This window comes from Triticum aestivum, chromosome 7A (assembly GCF_018294505.1).
Source record: "Triticum aestivum cultivar Chinese Spring chromosome 7A, IWGSC CS RefSeq v2.1, whole genome shotgun sequence".
NCBI lineage: Eukaryota > Viridiplantae > Streptophyta > Magnoliopsida > Poales > Poaceae > Triticum > Triticum aestivum.
In genome coordinates this window covers 717,847,515-717,865,550 of record NC_057812.1, presented here as the reverse complement: position 1 = coordinate 717,865,550, position 18,036 = coordinate 717,847,515, and the positions used below count along the sequence as shown (strand labels likewise).

At 43.0% G+C, this 18,036-nt stretch overlaps 1 pseudogene; it reads left to right on the top strand.

Annotated features, from left to right (window-relative positions):
- The first annotated feature begins 7,358 nt into the window (after positions 1–7,358).
- LOC123153856 (programmed cell death protein 2-like) lies at positions 7,359–12,948 on the top strand (annotated as a pseudogene).
- Positions 12,949–18,036: the final 5,088 nt, after the last annotated feature.

Here is an 18,036-nt window from a genome sequence, read left to right as displayed (position 1 = left end):
TTTTGTTTTTTATTTTGCTTCTCAAGCTCAAGCAACAAAAATCAATAATTATAAATAGCCCATGAAACAAACACAAGCCATAATACACAAGCAAAGTCTTCACTCGTTTATTTTAGTGGAAAGGCCGCTTGTATTACCCAAATCACAGGCATCTCTCTTGCCATGGCCAAATTACATAATTCGTCACTTGACCCAGCCATGTTTTTACACAATTTGTTAACGCAACCCTCTTCAGTCCGGATCTCGAAAGGGCATGTACTTTGCCATCAGGTTGGTGCCCTGCTAAATCTGAAAGCACTGCAACACGCTCATCTTCGATGCCGCTCAACTCGGCCTATCTCGCCCCCTTGCCACAACTAGTGCAGAAGCTACGAGTTGGACGACAACGACAACAAGAGGTCTTGTTGTGTTGCTCCTGGTCACCGATCCATCTAGCTTTTAGTGTTGTTGTGTTGTAACATCGGGTGTGTCCTTCCACAGGCTTGTGCAAACTGTATCAATGAATCGAAACACAATGCTTTGCATTTTCTTGAAAGAAGACACAACTCCCGTAGCTAAATTAGAGTTACTTCAGTTGTCATTATTAGGAGAATTGACTTTGCAAAGCAAATGTTGTAGTTGGTGCAGCAAAACCTTCAAGTGCTCCACAAGAGGTCCTTGAGCACTTATTCGACTTTCACACAACAATATTGATATTCATCTCTGAAATAAGCATCTCACATTCCATCTCCTTAGCCCGCTCTCTCCCCAATCATTAACATTGCTAGATCAAGTAGCAAAACCGTCAGGTGTTTCACTATTGTTTATTAGGACTTCAACACCTTCTGTATTTGAGGCCACCGGGAAAAATGACAAGCTCGTACAACAAAGTTGTTATCGTGGTTAAGAATAAGCACACGTCACTGCCACCTTTTGCCCTAGTATGTGGGATCGCTCCATTCGCGTTGATCTTGACCATGTCGTTTGGCGTGGGGTGTCCGTGCTCCAGTGGTGCCGCGACCCTGCCAGTAACTAAAGAAAATATGCCCTAGAGTCAATAATAAAGTTGTTATTTTATATTTCCTTATATCATGATAAATGTTTATTATTCATGTTAGAATTGTATTAATCGGAAATTTGATACATGTGTGGATACATAAACAAAACACAGTGTCCCTAGTAAGCCTCTACTAGACTAGCTCGTTAATCAAAGATGGTTAAGTTTCCTAACCATAGACATGTGTTGTCATTTGATGAACATGATCAATGTGATGGACAAGACCCATCCGTATGCTTAGCATAATGATCGTTAAGTTTTATTGCTATTGCTTTCTTCATGTCATATACATATTCCTTTGACTATGAGATTATGCAACTCCCGGATACCGAAGGAATACCTTGTGTGCTATCAAACGTCACAACATAACTAGGTGATTATAAAGATGCTCTATAGGTATCTCCAAAGGTGTTCGTTGGGTTGGCATAGATCGAGACTAGGATTTGTCACTCCGAGTATCGGAGAGGTATCTCTGGGCCTCTCGGTAATGCACATCATAATAAGCCTTGCAAGCAATGTGACTAATGAGTTGGTTGCGGGATGATGTATTACGGAACGAGTAAAGAGACTTGCCGGTAACGAGATTGAACTAGGTATGAAGATACCGAGATCGAATCTCGGGCAAGTAACATACCGATGACAAAGGGAATAACGTATGTTGTCATAACGGTTCGACCGATAAAGATCTTCTTAGAATATGTAGGAGCCAATATGAGCATCCGTGTTCCGCTATTGGTTATTGACCGGAGAGGTGTCTCGGTCATGTCTACATAATTCTCGAACCCGTAGGGTCCGCATGCTTAACGTTCGATGACGATTTGTATTACGAGTTATGTGATTTGGTGACCGAAGATTGTTCGGAGTCCCGGATTAGATCACGGACATGATGAGGAGTCTCGAAATGGTCAAGAGGTAAAGATTGATATATTGGACGATAGTATTCGGACACCAGAAGTGTTTCAGAATGTATCGGGTACATATCGAAGTACCGCGGGGTGGGGGGGGGGGGTTACCGGAATCCCCCGGGGGAAGATATGGGCCATAGGAGGGAGGCGAGCCAGCCCACAAGGGGTGGTGCACCCTCCCCGTCCCACCTAGGGAGGAGTCCGAATTGGACAAGGGGAGGGGACGGCGCCCTCCTTTCCTTCTCCTCTCTCTCCTTCCCCCTTCCCCCTTCTGGTAAAAGGAAAGGGGGGCGAATTTGACTAGGAGCCCAAGTGGGACTCCTTCCACTTGGGGCACGCCTAGGCCGACCTCCTCCCCTCTCCCTTCTTTATATACAGGGGCGGGGGGGGGGGGGGGGGGCTCTAACAGACATCAACTGTTCCAAGCCGTGTGTGGCGCCCCCCTCCACAGTTTACTCCTCCGGTCATGTTCATGTAGTGCTTAGGCGAAGCCCTGCGCGGATCACTTCACCATCGCCGCCACCACGCCGTCGTGCTGGCGGAACTCTTTCTCGACACTTTGTTGGATCAAGAGTTCGAGGGACGTCATCGAGCTGAACGTGTGCTGAACTCGGAGGTGCCGTACGTTCGGTGCTTGATCGGTTGAATCACGAAGACGTTCGACTACATCAACCGCGTTAAACTAACGCTTCCGCTTTCGGTCTACGAGGGTACGTGGACACACTCCTTCCCCTCTCGTTGCTATGCATCTCCTAAATAGATCTTGCGTGATCGTAGGAAATTATTTGAAATTGCATGCTACGTTCCCCAACAGTAACTTCACATGTTTGAGTCCTTTGCCATTTTTAACCAAGAATTTTTTCCGGACTGCAATCTCGTCTGGGTCTTCTGTCTGCATCGCGCGCCCTCGCGTTGTTTCGAGGCTACCATATCTGGTCAATGAAAGTGTAGACAAGGTCCTAGTTGTCTGCATTCGTTTTATCCAACATTGGTGGCACCTCGATAGAACATCCACCTCGTGAGGCACCTCCATGCATGCGTTGTATGAGGGCACAACCAGAAGTATGAAGAGTTGTATTTTCTTGGCCACATGTGATATAACATACATATATCAAGAGCATGATCGAACCGATTTGTAACACACGTGGAATGATTACTCATTATGTATTGTGATTATGTGTAGTACAATCAAATACGTGTATCCAGCCCAAGGAAAAAATTAGCGCGCTACAGAAAATAGCGTCGCTCCTGAAAATACGCTATTAGCGTGCTATAGCGTGCTATAACGTGCTATTAGCGAGACATTGTACATTGATTTATTTAGCGAGACAATTCTCTACACGCTATAGCGCGCTATTAGCGGCGTTATAGCGTGCTATTTTTTTTAGTGATCCAGCCACAACCAGTAGTATGATTATTCTTTATATATCGGTTTGCGGTTTTTATTTTACAATCAATAATTTGGAGATTTATTCTGTTTTAAAACCAAACGAAATACATGAAATGCTTGATCTAATATATGAGTGTGTGGTAACAAAAAATATTTGAACCGAATGCGTGTGTGCTTACAAATAAATCCTTTCCTTATATATTGTCATTGTTGCTCGAGGATAACACTTCATCCCACCCGGCGGCTGCGACATCCTATTAGCGTGTCGACATCTTTTTATATGTAGACATCATACAGTCTGAAAGCACAAATTGTTTATATTTTTATTTATTTTTTTACTTATTTATAACTTATTTTGTTAATATAAAATTTAATAATTATATTTCTTCTTCTGTTCTTAGCATATTTCACATGAAGGTGTAGCTAAATATTAACATACAATATTCTATGTACAATTCTAACATTTAACATTGCTATAAAATTTCTGCGAAATCAAAACAATATTATGTGACAAATGTTATGTATTTTCTTAATTTTTTTAATAAAAGCATTCATTTGGCTGAATTGCTTTTATGCCAAAATAAAGATAAATATCATTCTTCTATGGATTAATATGTATCACTCGATGTATTATTCTACTTGAATGTGTTCATATCCAACTTATCGAGCTCTTAGTGTACACTATCTAACAAATATCTTGATAATTTATCTAGAGTGTATGATTGCAATAAATGTATAGCAAAAAGGAAAGCAATTTCATAGTTTTGAGAAAGCTAAGGGCGCTTGATGCTATCTTAACCGTGTGCGTGATCATTATTGAATTAGACGAGCGAGAATCAAAAAAAATGGTCTTCCCTTAGTTAGAGGTGATCTTTTAGTAATAAGGAAGATAAGACAATTCATTCTGTAAGTTTTAGTTTAGTTTAGTTTGCCCATAATTTGAACATGCACACATTAATGATTAGAGAACACCAAAAGATGATTCAGTGTACAACATTTTTTTATCTTATCTAGATGACATGAAATACATAAGAAAAGGCCTTACACCAATCATTATACAACTCTAAGGTCAATCTTAGAGTCTCGGTCAAAACTAGTGGTAGTGTCTGCCATGATTTTCCATAAAGTAAATAGTGGACCCCAGGCTTGAGCCTATATATGGGCTTGAGCATATATCTGGGCTTGTCGGAGGCATCCCGTGATTTCAAAAAAAGTTCTTGTATTCAAAACTTGATAACAAATTCAAGAAATGTTATTGTTTTATAATTTTTGGTCATGTATTCAACTTTTTTGCATTTCAAATTTGTTGAGATTTTCAGAATTGTTCTCCATTTAGAATTTTTTTATAGAAGTTCAAAATATATTTGTGATTTTTAAAAAATCCTGTTTTAAATTTTGCTCATAAATTAAAAAATCTTCATGTTTACAAAAAAGTTCAGAATATAAAAAATTGACCCTGTTTTCCAATGATGTTCGTGTTTTCAAAAATTCTTCGAGAATTTCAAAAGATATTCCTGCTTCTCAAAAATTGCTCAACAATTCAAAAAATGTTCCCATTATCAGAAACTGCTCAGAATATTAAAAACTGTCTCACAAATTCAAGTACTGTTCATGTTTTTGAAAAATGTTCAGGAATTTCGAAAAATGTTCAACAATTTAGAAACAGTGCCCATTATCAAATTTTTGTTCCCAAAATTCAATAAATGTTCGCGTTTTCATCTAATATTCAGGAATTTCAAAATTCTTTCTGTCAAATTTTTTTTACATTTTTTTATAATTTTTGAAAGATTGTCTGAGTTTTTCAGTAATTTTTCAAACTTTCAAACATTGTTCGTTGTTAAAAAATTTCACAATTTCCAAATAAAGATCAAAAATATTCAAAAAACTATGCGGATTCTGCTTTGGAATTAGTTGTTATACTAGCACGCTCCCCTTTTTACACTAACGTTTGTTAGCTCCACTGGTTAGCTGCTCTTCTGCACAAGGTGGAGGTCCAAAGTTCGAATGCGTGCTTCCTTTTCCTTTTAACATCACTGCGCTACTGTACGGCAAACAGGCGCGCTTGCTAGAGCGCCCACTATTTGGGCCAGCCTAGTCGCGGGTCTGTGCATGCGTCGCGTGGCTGTTTGACGCAAAATGCGTCGAATGATAGCCACTATTATCTATTGTGCCATGCACTTCTGTCAATATGTGTCGCTCATACAGGCAGGGCGAGGGTGGGGGGGAGGGGTGGAGGTTGGGAGGGCTGATTTGTAGGTAGTTAGAGCATCTACAACCGGGCGTCCCAAGGTGGGCGGCCCGGTCAACGACCAGTTACAAAAATTCGACACAGACGGACTTCTCAAACAGGTCTCAAACGCCCGGACTGACTGTGGATATGGGAGGTGCTCGGGCATGTCCGCCATGGCATCGACGTCGTGGTCATCTCTGACGATGAATCGTAGCTAGGGTGTCATAGTATGTAGGTTTATTTTGTATGGATCTAAGGGATGAAATATGAGAGACTCGGATTCAGAGGAGCAAATATGATACGTATTGGTCACTGTCCGCGGGCGTTTAAGATGTCGGATTTGCCAACTCTGGCTGTAGATGCTCTTACCGCTTAGCGGGGATGTTGGCTCCGAAAATGGGTAAGCCTCGCGGTGCATGGCCGCAAGCCTGCGATCCATACCAATGAAGTCAACGCCTTTGGTAGTCTTTCTCTCCTCGTAGGCATGGGGGCATGGCCATTTGCACCCATCCCTGTTATGCGGAAATTGCATTCTTGCATCATGTTGGATTGTTGGTTGTTCTAGCAGTCGAACGGTGTCTGTGGGATCCTCGGTTTTTCCATGTAGTTGCTTGTCACTTTCACCATTAGCCTAGCTTCATTTAGCGGTAAGTTTGTCATTTTACGAGATGTTTCTTGAGCCCGAGGCTAGGGGCTAGTCAGGGCTGGTGTCATGCCACAAGAATCAATGGTGGTTACTCTGTCTACCATGGTTTCCTAGATACCCCCATGGTTGCTCCTCAAGGTTGGACTTCAGTGAAAGCTTTGCGTGGTTATGGCCAATATCAGCGATGAGGAGTCCTTCGGGGTGTCATTTTCCTCGAGAGAGGCGTTATCCCAAAGCTCCTTCTCCCTTGGTGAACTTAAAGCTTTTGTTGGACTATTTGTGAGGCCAATCGGCGTCTCAACGGTGTTTCTTTCTATGGAAGGTATACGAGTGGCCTGGCATATTTATTTTTCTCCTTGCCAAAAGTTAAGAAGAAATTGTTCTCCAAAACATGGCTTTTTTTCATAGTCAAACATCTCCACGACAGAATTCATAAAACACATGGCACATTTTTTCTTTAATCATACCATTTCATAGATTTATAATTTTTTTTGCGGGGTAAAAACTTGCATTACTCAATCAAGATGTCCTTACAATCAAGAGAAACAATCTCCATCAACTCATCCGGACCAGCCCCTAGCCAGGTCATGGTCCTGCCTTGCAATCTAGCAAAGGAAGCTAATATATCACTAGCCTTATTTTGGGATCTAACAATATGAATAATACAGACCCAGATTAGCTTGGTAGTTTTCATATTTTCATATTGTGACAATAATACTTTTTTTAATGTTTTTCAGTTGTTCTTTTAAGAAAAATATGTTTGGGTCATGGCACTTAAAAAACAGTAAACAAGGCCTCTGGGCCAATTGGGTTTTGCCTTGGCCCTCTCCAGAGTGAACCGTCAATAAGCAGCCTTTATCTAAAAAAAAAGTCAAGAAGCAGCCATTCAGACCCAGATCAGGCCATTCTCAAAAAAAAAAAAAACCCAGATCAGGCCTCCACCCCACCAAGCGCGTGCAGATATGGCAAGAGAGCACGCAGCCGCGCCACAACAGCCGTTGTGCACTCCATCGCAGGAGCGCGTCGCTTCATACACGACCAGGAGCACCGACCTTGGTCGCCGCGTGTGGATGGTGTCAGTCTTGCTCCCTGGTCGTGTATGATGTGACGCGCTCCTTTAGCTGGCCCCAGACGCTTCGCACCGGCCCCAGATGCTTCAGCTGGCTGCCGCCGCCCCCAACAGCCCCCAGCTGTCTTCGATAGTTGGGCCCGCCGCCACCGTCGTGAAGGGTGATGGCAGCGGCGATGAGAGAGTGGCCGGCGAGGTACTTCTTTGAGGATTTGTGGTTCGCTCTGGAGCCGCCCGACGATATTAGGAGAGAGCGTTCTTACGTGACAGGTATGTTTGATTTAGCGTGAACCAACTTGTGATGACCGTGGTTTCCCTAGCATACTAGGGTTTAAATCCTTATGCTCACATTTATCCAGACGCAAAGTGTATGTTTTTTAAGGAAAACAATGTATTTTTTTAAGAAAAACGTGACAGGTATGTACATACAATGTTTACATCTTTCTTGAGACAATGTTTACTTTTTTGTTTTTGAGAAACTGAGACAATGTTTACATGTTTTTGTTTTTTGAGGGGTAGACAATGTTTACATTTTTTTTTGAGACAAGGTAGACAATGTTTACATGTTGACACAAACCTTAGCTGGGCCTCAAATCTCAGCCCAACACCACCCTACCGATCGATTAAATAAGCGGAAGCAGCGCGACTGCGGACGCTGAGAAGAACGACTGTGGAGATCCCTGGGAGTTGCTGACGATATAAATTTTGCGGGTTCAGCAACTTTAGAGTTTTTTCTCTATGATGACTATTTTCGAAGACAATATAATGATGTGCTTGAGCTATCGGAGTTGTTTACCACAGCCTGTTGGTATATTTGGTGGCAACGGAGACAGTTTGTGCGGGGTGAGGATTTTGCCTCTCCATCGCGAACGGCCGTAGCAGTGGCAGCCCTATCTCTGAACTATGCCCGTGGAGCACAAACAAAAATGACACCAAAAGTGAACATCTGGCCGGGGTTTTTCGCTGGTCAGATAGTCATTAACGTCGATGCGTCGTTCAGAGAAGGAGATTATGCAGGATCTTGTGGAGTGGTCATCCGGGACTATCGTGGAAATTTCATGTCTGCAGCAACAGCAACACTAGATCATGTACTCGATGTAGAGACAGCTGAAGCTGCGGCTATATTGGAAGAAATGAAGCTAGCAAAGGAAACAGGGTGCCATAATGTGATAGTAAGATCAGATAATTTTACGGTGGTGGAGGCACTCAAACTGAATGGAGGCTTTTCTATGGTGGCAACGCCGGTGTTGGATGAATGTCGCAGTTATCTCGAAGAATTCGGAAAGTTTACTATTGAGCATTATATTAGGAAGTCGAATAATGTAGCTCATGAGTTAGCATGTTGGGGTCGTGCTAATAATCCATCCGGATGGGTTCATGACCCGCCTGGTTTCATTGTAAATCTTTTAGTAGACGATGTTGCTATCCTTTGATTAATAAAGTAAACTTTCCCGTCAAAAAAAAAAACGAAAACCTACCCTGCCGGCCGCCGCCGCCCTGCCCGTCCTTCCAGAACTGCCGTTCCGTCCGGGCGCTCGGCGTTCACCCTTCCATCTCCTTCATTGCTTCCCCTGCAGGTGGCCGTTTTGCTTGCCGCCCTTTCGAGACGCCGCATCCCCTTCCTTGCCGTTCCTCCTAGAATCCGCCTCAGTAGCAACAACAGAGGTATCTCCCAATTCCCAAATCCTAATTTCTCTTGGTAGCAAAAAATATATGCAAAACGCCATTGTGTGATACTTTGATACCTTGACTGAATCATTGAAACGTAATCCTTAGTTCTTAATGCGCTCCTCTTTCCATATTGTCAGTTTTGTAATTCTGCACTTCCGTAATTGTTGAAGCCAGGGAACATGGAAGTTTGCACCGGCAAGCTTCAAGATCTTGACATAACCTCAGACATGAACGGAAAGACGGACGATGGCGCCGAGGTGGGAACGGAGCCCGACCACGCCGTATTTGAAAGGGACTACCTAGGCGATGACGACGAGGAATTGGAGCCCGAAGTAATGTTAGGTGTCTTGCGGAAACCAAAGGAACCACAACACTTCCATTCTCTTCTTCCCCAACACTTACCCAGTAAAGCTGGCGGTGCCCCGGTGTGTTCGTCTACACTTTTGCTTCACATGTGCCTTACGCTGTGATGCCATTTGAACTGTTTTTTAATTGTGAGAAACATATTGCATTGTTCAGGCCTGGCTTGATCCTGTCAATTTGCCATCTGGAAAATCCAGTTGCTGTGACTTCTGTGGTGACCCACTGCGTTTTGTCATGCAGGTTTGCTTCATTCCTAAAACTTAACTCTACCCGATCGTTTATGTCTAGGATTGCCAGTAAAATTTGGTCACACGTGTTGCAGGTATATGTGCCAGATGGGTGAAAGGAGACGACCTACCACCGCGCATTCTTTGTGTTTATGTGTCCGTCCATGTCATGCTTACAACTGGACCAGCGCGAGCAGGGGAAGGACAGGGCAGCAAATGCTAGAAGGAGGTATCGGTAGCATATATAGCTGTTGATTGTCTAGTGTGTTAGCCCAAAGTTTCACATTTCTTGTCATGATCTCCTGCGGTGAATTGTGCTGCAGTGTGAAGGTCTTCAGGTGCCAGCTGCCCAGAATTAATGCATTTTATACTCCTGAAGAGCCTAAGGGGTGCATGGGATCACAATGTTCAGGAGGTAGCTTTTTTCTTGCTTTAGTTCTACATGTTGTGCAGTTGAGCTGCAATTCTCCTTGTTTCAACTACACTACAAAACTAGCTTTTGAAGTTGTGCAGACAGCTATTGAGTATGCTGCTGTACAGCACAAGTTCCCTTAATATTATTGACAACTTCGTCTCCAAAATTCACTAAGCTTTTGATCTCAAAGCTCTTTACTTTTATTATGCACCGATTTGCTTGTGTTTTTGAATTGGTGAATTGTATGTTAAGCAAGGCACTGATTCATGTATTTTATCTTTCAAATATCTCTGTTAGCATACCGTGCTCGGCTTTGTGATTGGTGTGGTACATGGAAAGGTGAAATTTTGTGCAGCCACTGTAGCAAAGCAAGCTACTGTTCTAGAAAGCATCAGGTACCAAACAGGTTCTTACCATATCTATTTAGCATTATCTGTTTACCTCTCCTGCTTGAATACTGAAATATCTCCGTTTTGGTGGGAATAATCTCTCTGTAATGTTATTCAGGAATTGCATTGGCACGCTAGTCATGAGAATGATTGCTCTCAAATACCAGGTTCACCAGATGCTTCTATTCTGCCAGTCGCAGCAAAAGGTTGTTGCCTATTGAGTGTTATTTAGGTCTTTGTTTTACCTCCCTTGTAATTTGTTGCCGTCTGGACTACTTGCAGTATTTCCTGGCCACGCATGGCCTGAATATGCGGCGGATCATGTACCTGAGCCGTCATGTTCGACTAGTTCTATCAAGGATACTTCAGAACTGATGATGGTAGAAGGAGAAGTCGAATCAGATGCCATGATGCAGTTATTCATGGACCAGTTTGAGGTTTTCTTTGTGCTATGGCCTATGCTTACATATTCGTAATCAAATGCTACTATTTATTTAGTACAATACCACAACCTGTGTGCAGGATGATGAGGACAATACATGCTGGGCATCTTTCAGAGACCGTGTTTCAAGACAGACTCAAGTCTTGAGGTGAGTGTGAATGAGTATCAACTTTTGTTTCTATTTTTTTGTGTTTGAGTGTGAATAAGTCTAGACGCTCGTTTGCGTAAATTGTGTTTTCCCTTTCGTATCGAGAAAACTAGAGTTAGGTCTTTGTTTTGTGCCATGACTGCTATTGGACATGATGCACTGTCTCCACTACACTGAAGCAAACTATATGGGTACTGGTGTTCTGGTCAACATTAGGGTTTAGTGAACCTTCTGGTTATTGTTTATTCTAAGGACATGACTAGGTGTTGGTCTGCTGATGTGGGCATTTGATCGACCTTCAGGACTACCATAGGACCATGAGTTCTGACACGTTGGCCCTCCTATACAACGTTGCGTCCTATTCCGCTCTACATTGTAACGAGTCATGATTTTTGGTCGTCAAACGGCCTTGCGGCCTGTCTGTTGGCCATGCCGTACACAGGTAGTCCTGCACTCTGCCTTCTGTTACCTATACAAGGCCCCTAATGACAGTTGGTTCGTCCATTTAGTTTTGCAAGAAGATTTTTAGCCAATTCAATTAAAATGAACGATTATGCAACAACTTTCTACATGATTGCAACAATTGTATTAAATATGTGCAATAAATGAACTAAAAATAAATAGCAAAATAAAAAAACCTTCGCAAGAAGAACCATGGATTCTCATAACATTTCTTTCATGAAATTGCAACGACAATACACTTCTGCGGCTTTGCAACATGTGTGCAACAGAAACAAAATAAACTATTGCAACATTAAAAGTCTCAGTCCACAACAACATAAAATTTTATGTAGCAATATCCCACCTCCCATGCATAGTTTTCTTCCCCTTGTAGCTTATGTCTCCTCTATGGCCATGGTGAGGTGCTATGAACTTGCGGAGCTACCTTTCAATTTTTGTTGTCATCCAATAGGTACTTATAAAGTCATAAATTAGCTCTTCATAAAGTCTAGCTTCGCCACTAGTGTTATGCCTTGTGACACATTGGATGCGTGGTATGGTCAGAAAAAACATTTGTTCGAGTTGATTAGATTTAACATTTCTTATTTTTATTAGTTTATCATTTAACATTCATCCGAAACTCTTGCTTAGACCTGGCAAAGATTTGGTTGATCAGCACTCCTTGCAAGAACAGTTAGGCATAATTTTAATTATTTTGTCATGCAGGTACTGTGCGAAGGAAGATGCAGAACCTCTTTGGGCAGTATCAACTGGGTCTCTGACAGGTGACGATATCCCTTTGTGCATCTATTGTAATGGGCAACTTCGCTATGAATTTCAGGTTGGACAGGTTTCAATTTCTACGAACTATTCCAGTTCATTTTTTTTCTGTCCAAAAAAAAGACTTGTTGATATGTGTCTTAATACCCTATTGTTTATGTGATGCATGTGTTAATCAAAGCATATTATTACTGTATTTGGTGATGTAATTCTAAAACCTGGCAATGTGGCAATTTTAAGCAAGTTACATGGTTGTATCTAAAGAAATTGTATATAAGCAAGTTACATGGTTGTGGCTAAGTTTGGTAAAAAAACATTTTCTGAAGAGTTCCTTCTATAGAAGGAAATTGTAATACGATAGCGTATTTGATTATTACTGTAGGGAAGTGAGTAGAAAGTTGTTAATTATCCATGTTGACCATGTTGAACACAATGTTGTGTTCGTTTTAGGATAGACATCTTTGATTCTTTTGACGACAAATGATTCCATAGCTACTACATATGAACACACTAAGTGTTCCTAAAACATTGTTTTGCTTGGTGCACTTGCATGCAATTTTTGCTTTTGGTTTCACTCCACTCCACTTATATTTATTTCCACTACATGTACTTGCAGCTAATTTCTCAACTGCTCCATTACTTCCATGTTGAAAATGAACGAGACCCCGTCGACTGGGCAACAATAGTTGTGTACACATGTCGAGAGTCATGTGATGAAAGTGTTAGTTACAAGGAAGAATTTGTATGTGTTCAGTTTTCTCCGCCTACAAGAAGAACATATCGCAGTACTCCTTAGCCAGCAGGTTTGTGGTATTTCTGAATAAATCTTTATTTTCCCTCAGTTTTCAACTTCATGATAAAGATCTTCATGACTTGTTTTTGAGAAGTGTTGCTCTCTTTTGTTCTTTCTGAAATTATGCCTATAGAACTGTTGCTTTCCTTTTAAGTTTCTTTCTGAAATTATCCCCAACTACGTTGTTACGGATTTATGGAACTGTTTTCATGCTACCTGGGTGATGAATAAAATCTAGATTGGTTTTCCTGTGCTTTGTTAGACTAAATATGTTTATGATGTCTAATTTTTTTAAGTGCATATACTTAAATATATATATATATATATATATATATATATATATACACACACTTTATTTGTAGTGATATACCTTTGTTGACTAGGTTCGAGTAGTATTTACCTTGTGACTATTCATTCAGTTTTGGAGTATGACTACATTATGGAAACAATCTCCTCTCTAAGGTTTTCCATGGAATATGTGGCTGGCTGGTCTTGCTTGGTCTTAACTTGAAACTTGCGGTTGGTTTTTGTGGTAGTCAGGACTCAGGAATAACTTTTTCAGGCGAAACCTTTTATGTAATTTCAGTCTAAAGTAGATTCAAACAATAATGCCTACACTTTCACTGATGGCCTGTTTTTTCTCTGGATATTGGGAGACCATCACATTATATTGTTGTTTTTTGTTGCAAGGTCCTTGAGCGCTTCATCTCATGGAGATGTGAAAATGTAGGAAGGATGTTCAGAATAAAGGTATGACATAAAAAGGTGCTTGAGAATTTCTCTGCCTACCAGATCAGCATAGTGGGAAGAAAATGCAATGTCCTAGTCCATGAATTGGCAGCCCAAGCAAGCAGAAATGGGGATCAGGTGCTGACCGCCAAGGTTCGGACACACTGCGTTTTTTTTTCTATGCTTGATTGTAATCCCACCTCTGAGTAGCCTACTCATTGGTCCTAAAAAAAAAGTATATACATCAGCAACCTACTAAGTGATACCCCATCCCTTCCGGTTTAAAGGGCCCAAACTCAAAAATATTTCCAGCCATGGTAGATGATGAATTATGGAACAAATTTTGTAGGGCGCTTGTTGTCAAGACATCGTGTTTTCTGATGCTTTAATCTGCATAAACTGCAGTGCATGTGGCCGCTAAATGAGTAGAAACGGCTACATACAGTGGTAATGGTTCTTTTAGTGCGTCTCGGAATCTAAAAGTGTGGTGAAGAGGAATGAAACGGAGGTAGCAGATAGGCCCAAAAGAAAAGAAAAGGAGAGGAGGTACAAATTAATTTTCTTTCCTACTACCTGGTCGTTTTTCGAACCACTCATCTATTTCCCTCCAACAGAGAAAAAAACTGACAAAGGTGAGAAAGTGCATATTTAAATTGTAAGAAAATCTCAAAACAATACGTAAGGAAGATGCACACGGGAAAGGCACGCACGCCTGAACAGACGTCAATGCGGACGACTTGCACTCGTATGGTGCATGTCTGCCTCTCTCTCTCTTTCTGTAACAAAGCTAGGCCGCGAGGGAGTTGTCCACTGACATCGCTGAATTGCTAGTAATTAACCGGTCTTATCTCAGGCAATCTACTATTACAATTTTGCTGCGTGGTCAGATTATCTGGATGTACGGAGTAGATCTTTTCTTCTCCTGTAACATGTAGCCTGTTCTTGGGTGCACCTCACCTCCGCCATGGCTGCCGGCCGGGCCAGTGGTGAACCGTGAACAAGCCCGACTGTGCCTCTGGGAGACCGACCAAGACCGATGGCATCGATTACTTCTCGCGGAGTACTGGGTGCCCGGCCAGAAATGGGCACGGGATCGATGCGTCCTGTCGTTCACCTGTGTGTCTGTCGCTGCTTTGCTTTGGCTTTACGCCAAGCAGGCTAGCTAAGACCGTTTCAGATTCAGTTCAGGTCAGCGCGCGGTTTCCCTTCTCTCTCTCGTGCTCTCGTGGAGTACCAGAGTAGGGCCTCAGCTGTGCCACTGTAGTAGTAGTAGTAGTACTAGTCCGTAGAGCACATGCACTTGATCCATGTACACGCACTGTGCAGGAGCTGTGGGCAGCTGCATGCATGCTTGTCCGGACGGAGAAAAGAAGACATTTTTGTCCTCGCATCTCTTTCTTCCTTTCAGCTTCATATCTTTGCGGATCAGCACCTCGCTTGGGCTGAATTTCGTGTTTTGACCCTTTTGGCATACAAATTCAGGATCTGACCCCGGTTGGAAAAAAATTCGGGATTTGACCCTTTTTTTACTGCCAGGGGCTCTGGCGGTTGGGTTACACAGCCTACCGCCAGGGGCCCTGGCGGTAGGGTACTTATCCACGTCAGCCTCACCAAACGGCTGTCGTTTCGTGCCGTCGACCCTACCGCCAGGACACCCGGCGGTAGGGTGTGCAACCCTACCGCCAATGTCCATGGCGGTAAGTGCCGAACCGTTATAAGCCAGCGGGGGCCGGCTCGTGGGGCCCATCCACGAACCCAGCCCCCATCTTCTTCTCCCCTGCCGCCGCCCGCAAGAACAGAGAGGGGAAGGCCTCTCTCATCCCCTCCACTCCCCCCATCCGATCTTCTTCGTTTGTGAACGCTTTTTGCGGATCGGGATGGCTCCGAAAGAGAAAAGTAAGCTCTCTCAATCCCTCCAATTTGTTTTAGTCAAGAAGCTTTCGATTCGACGCATTATTTGGCACAAGATGAACCCTATTTCATCTAGTAGATTTTGATTTTTGTTGTTTTTAGGTCTGTTTAATTAGGAGTAATATGATGTTTGATGTAGTTGAATATGATTTATGTGGTGATGTGGTTGAAGTTGACTATGATAGAGCCTATTTTGTATAGTTGATGAACCCTAGTTCATGTTAATATTTTTTGAATTATTTATTGATGTTTGATGTGGTTAAATATGTTTGAATATGATTGATGAGTTGATGTGCTGATGTGGTTGAATATGTTGGATTTGTTAACTAGTTTGAGGATAGAACCTATTTGGCACAAGATGAGGTGATGAGGTGATGTGATGATGTGGTTTGAAGATGAATATGTTGGTAATTTTTATATATGTTTTTACAGTTGTTGAAATTGATTGGTTAATGTTCATATTCATAATAGGATAGAATAACTAGTTTGAAGATGAACCGCAGTTCATATTCATAATATTTTTTTACATTTGTTGGATATGATATGATTGATGTTAGTTGAACGGTTTAATATGATATGATTATATGTTCATAACCAAGTGTTCGTGTTTTACGAGGCCCCCCATTGGTCCGGAGATCGACACTAATTACACTATGCTTGACCCGGCATTCGACAACGGTCATCACACCTGTTACATCGAGAATGGAGTGGTAAATAGCACTGATCAACGTGTTGCATCACAATTTTGCCTTTTCAAAAGTTTTTTCTAACTATTTTCGTGTGCACATTGACAGATGCTTCCGCCCTTACGTATGAGGGGCCACACCAAGGTCAAAGAGATGAACTACGACAACCGCTACGAGCCATATTACAGGAGAGCCGGGCTCTTAGGTTTCGTGCTCCAGTTCAAGCGTACGCCGCCGACGCTTGTCCACACGGCTCTCACTGCGTTGGTGGACCGTTGGCGGCCCGAGACGCACTCTTTCCATCTCCCATGTGGTGAGATGACGGTGACGCTCGAGGACTTCGCCATGATCACGACCCTACCGATCAAGGGTCATGCTCTCATTGGGCGCGTGGATAGGAAGAACTGGCCGGACAGGGTTACCGCCCTCATAGGTGACTGCCCTCCAATCAAGAGTAACCGAACATCCGGTGTAGCACTGGCATGGCTCCTAGACCACCGGGCTGAATGCCCGCAAGATGCGGATCCGAGGACCTTGGAGCAGTATGCAAGGGCCTATCTGTGGTTTCTTCTCACAGAGGTGGTCTTTCCTGACTGCTCGGGGGACAACGCCCTATGGATGTACCTGGACTTCCTGGCCGACTGGGATGCAGGGTACAGCTGGGGGTCTCCTGGCCTCGCGTACCTCTACCGTTTGGTAAGACATCATACATCTCACCTATGTGTGTGGTTATTTAAATTGCTTTAAATTGTGTCATCTGATCATCACTTGTTGTTTGCAGCTGGATGACGCAACGCAGAGGACCGAGAAAACATCTCGGATGTGTGGGTGTGTCTGGGCCCTCTCGATTTGGAGTTGGGAGCGGCTGCCGGTTGGTCGCCCTAAGAAGCTGCCACGGACAGAGTGGGCGGAGTATGGCGAGGATGGCGACCGTTCTCGATACCCTACTGTCGCCTATTCTTGGGACAAGGTTAAGGTCTTCTCGGGCAAGGGAAGTGCGATGTACAAGGCCTTCACCAACGAGCTGGACAACCTGACATCTTTTCAGGTATACCAATGAGCGAGATAGTTTTAAATGTTTATACTTTCACGGTTGCTAAACAATCTTTGTATATGTTAACTGGTGGCCGTTCCACGATAGAGCTTGGGGGTTCGAGTTGAACGAGATGTGCGAGCGGGACCGCCTTCTCTTTCGGTGCATTGTCCCGCTGATATGCGTGTACGTTGTCGAATGGCACCTACCACAACGTGTGGCGACACAATTTGGCGTATTGCAACACACACCACCGGCAAGGCCCCACGACACCGGCGATTACGACCTACACAAGTATGTGCTGCCATCTCTTTACCGTGATTTCTTTAAGTTCGACGTTCTTATGGTCTTTTGTGTTTTTTTGCTTGTTATGCCCCTATGCAGGAAGAGCAGGCAGTATTCTCAGTTGATATTGGACTGGCCTGACAAGCACAAGTCTTTTGTGACAATGTGGGACGAGAGGACATTCCGCAAAGATGGAGAGAGATCAGGCATTTGCTGGAATGTGTATGAGAGGCACATGAATTGGTATGACGATGGCATCAAGTTTCGTCTGCGTCTGAGGCCACGATGGACGGATGCGAACATGGCATCACTTCAGGAGGAGGAGGACTCTGAGGATGAAGCATACAAGAGAAACCTCAGAGATATGCAAGGTGATTTCAGGGAGTATGCGCCCCTTATGAAGAGAGTGGTAAGTTTTGTTGAAATGCATTCGAGCTAATGATGATG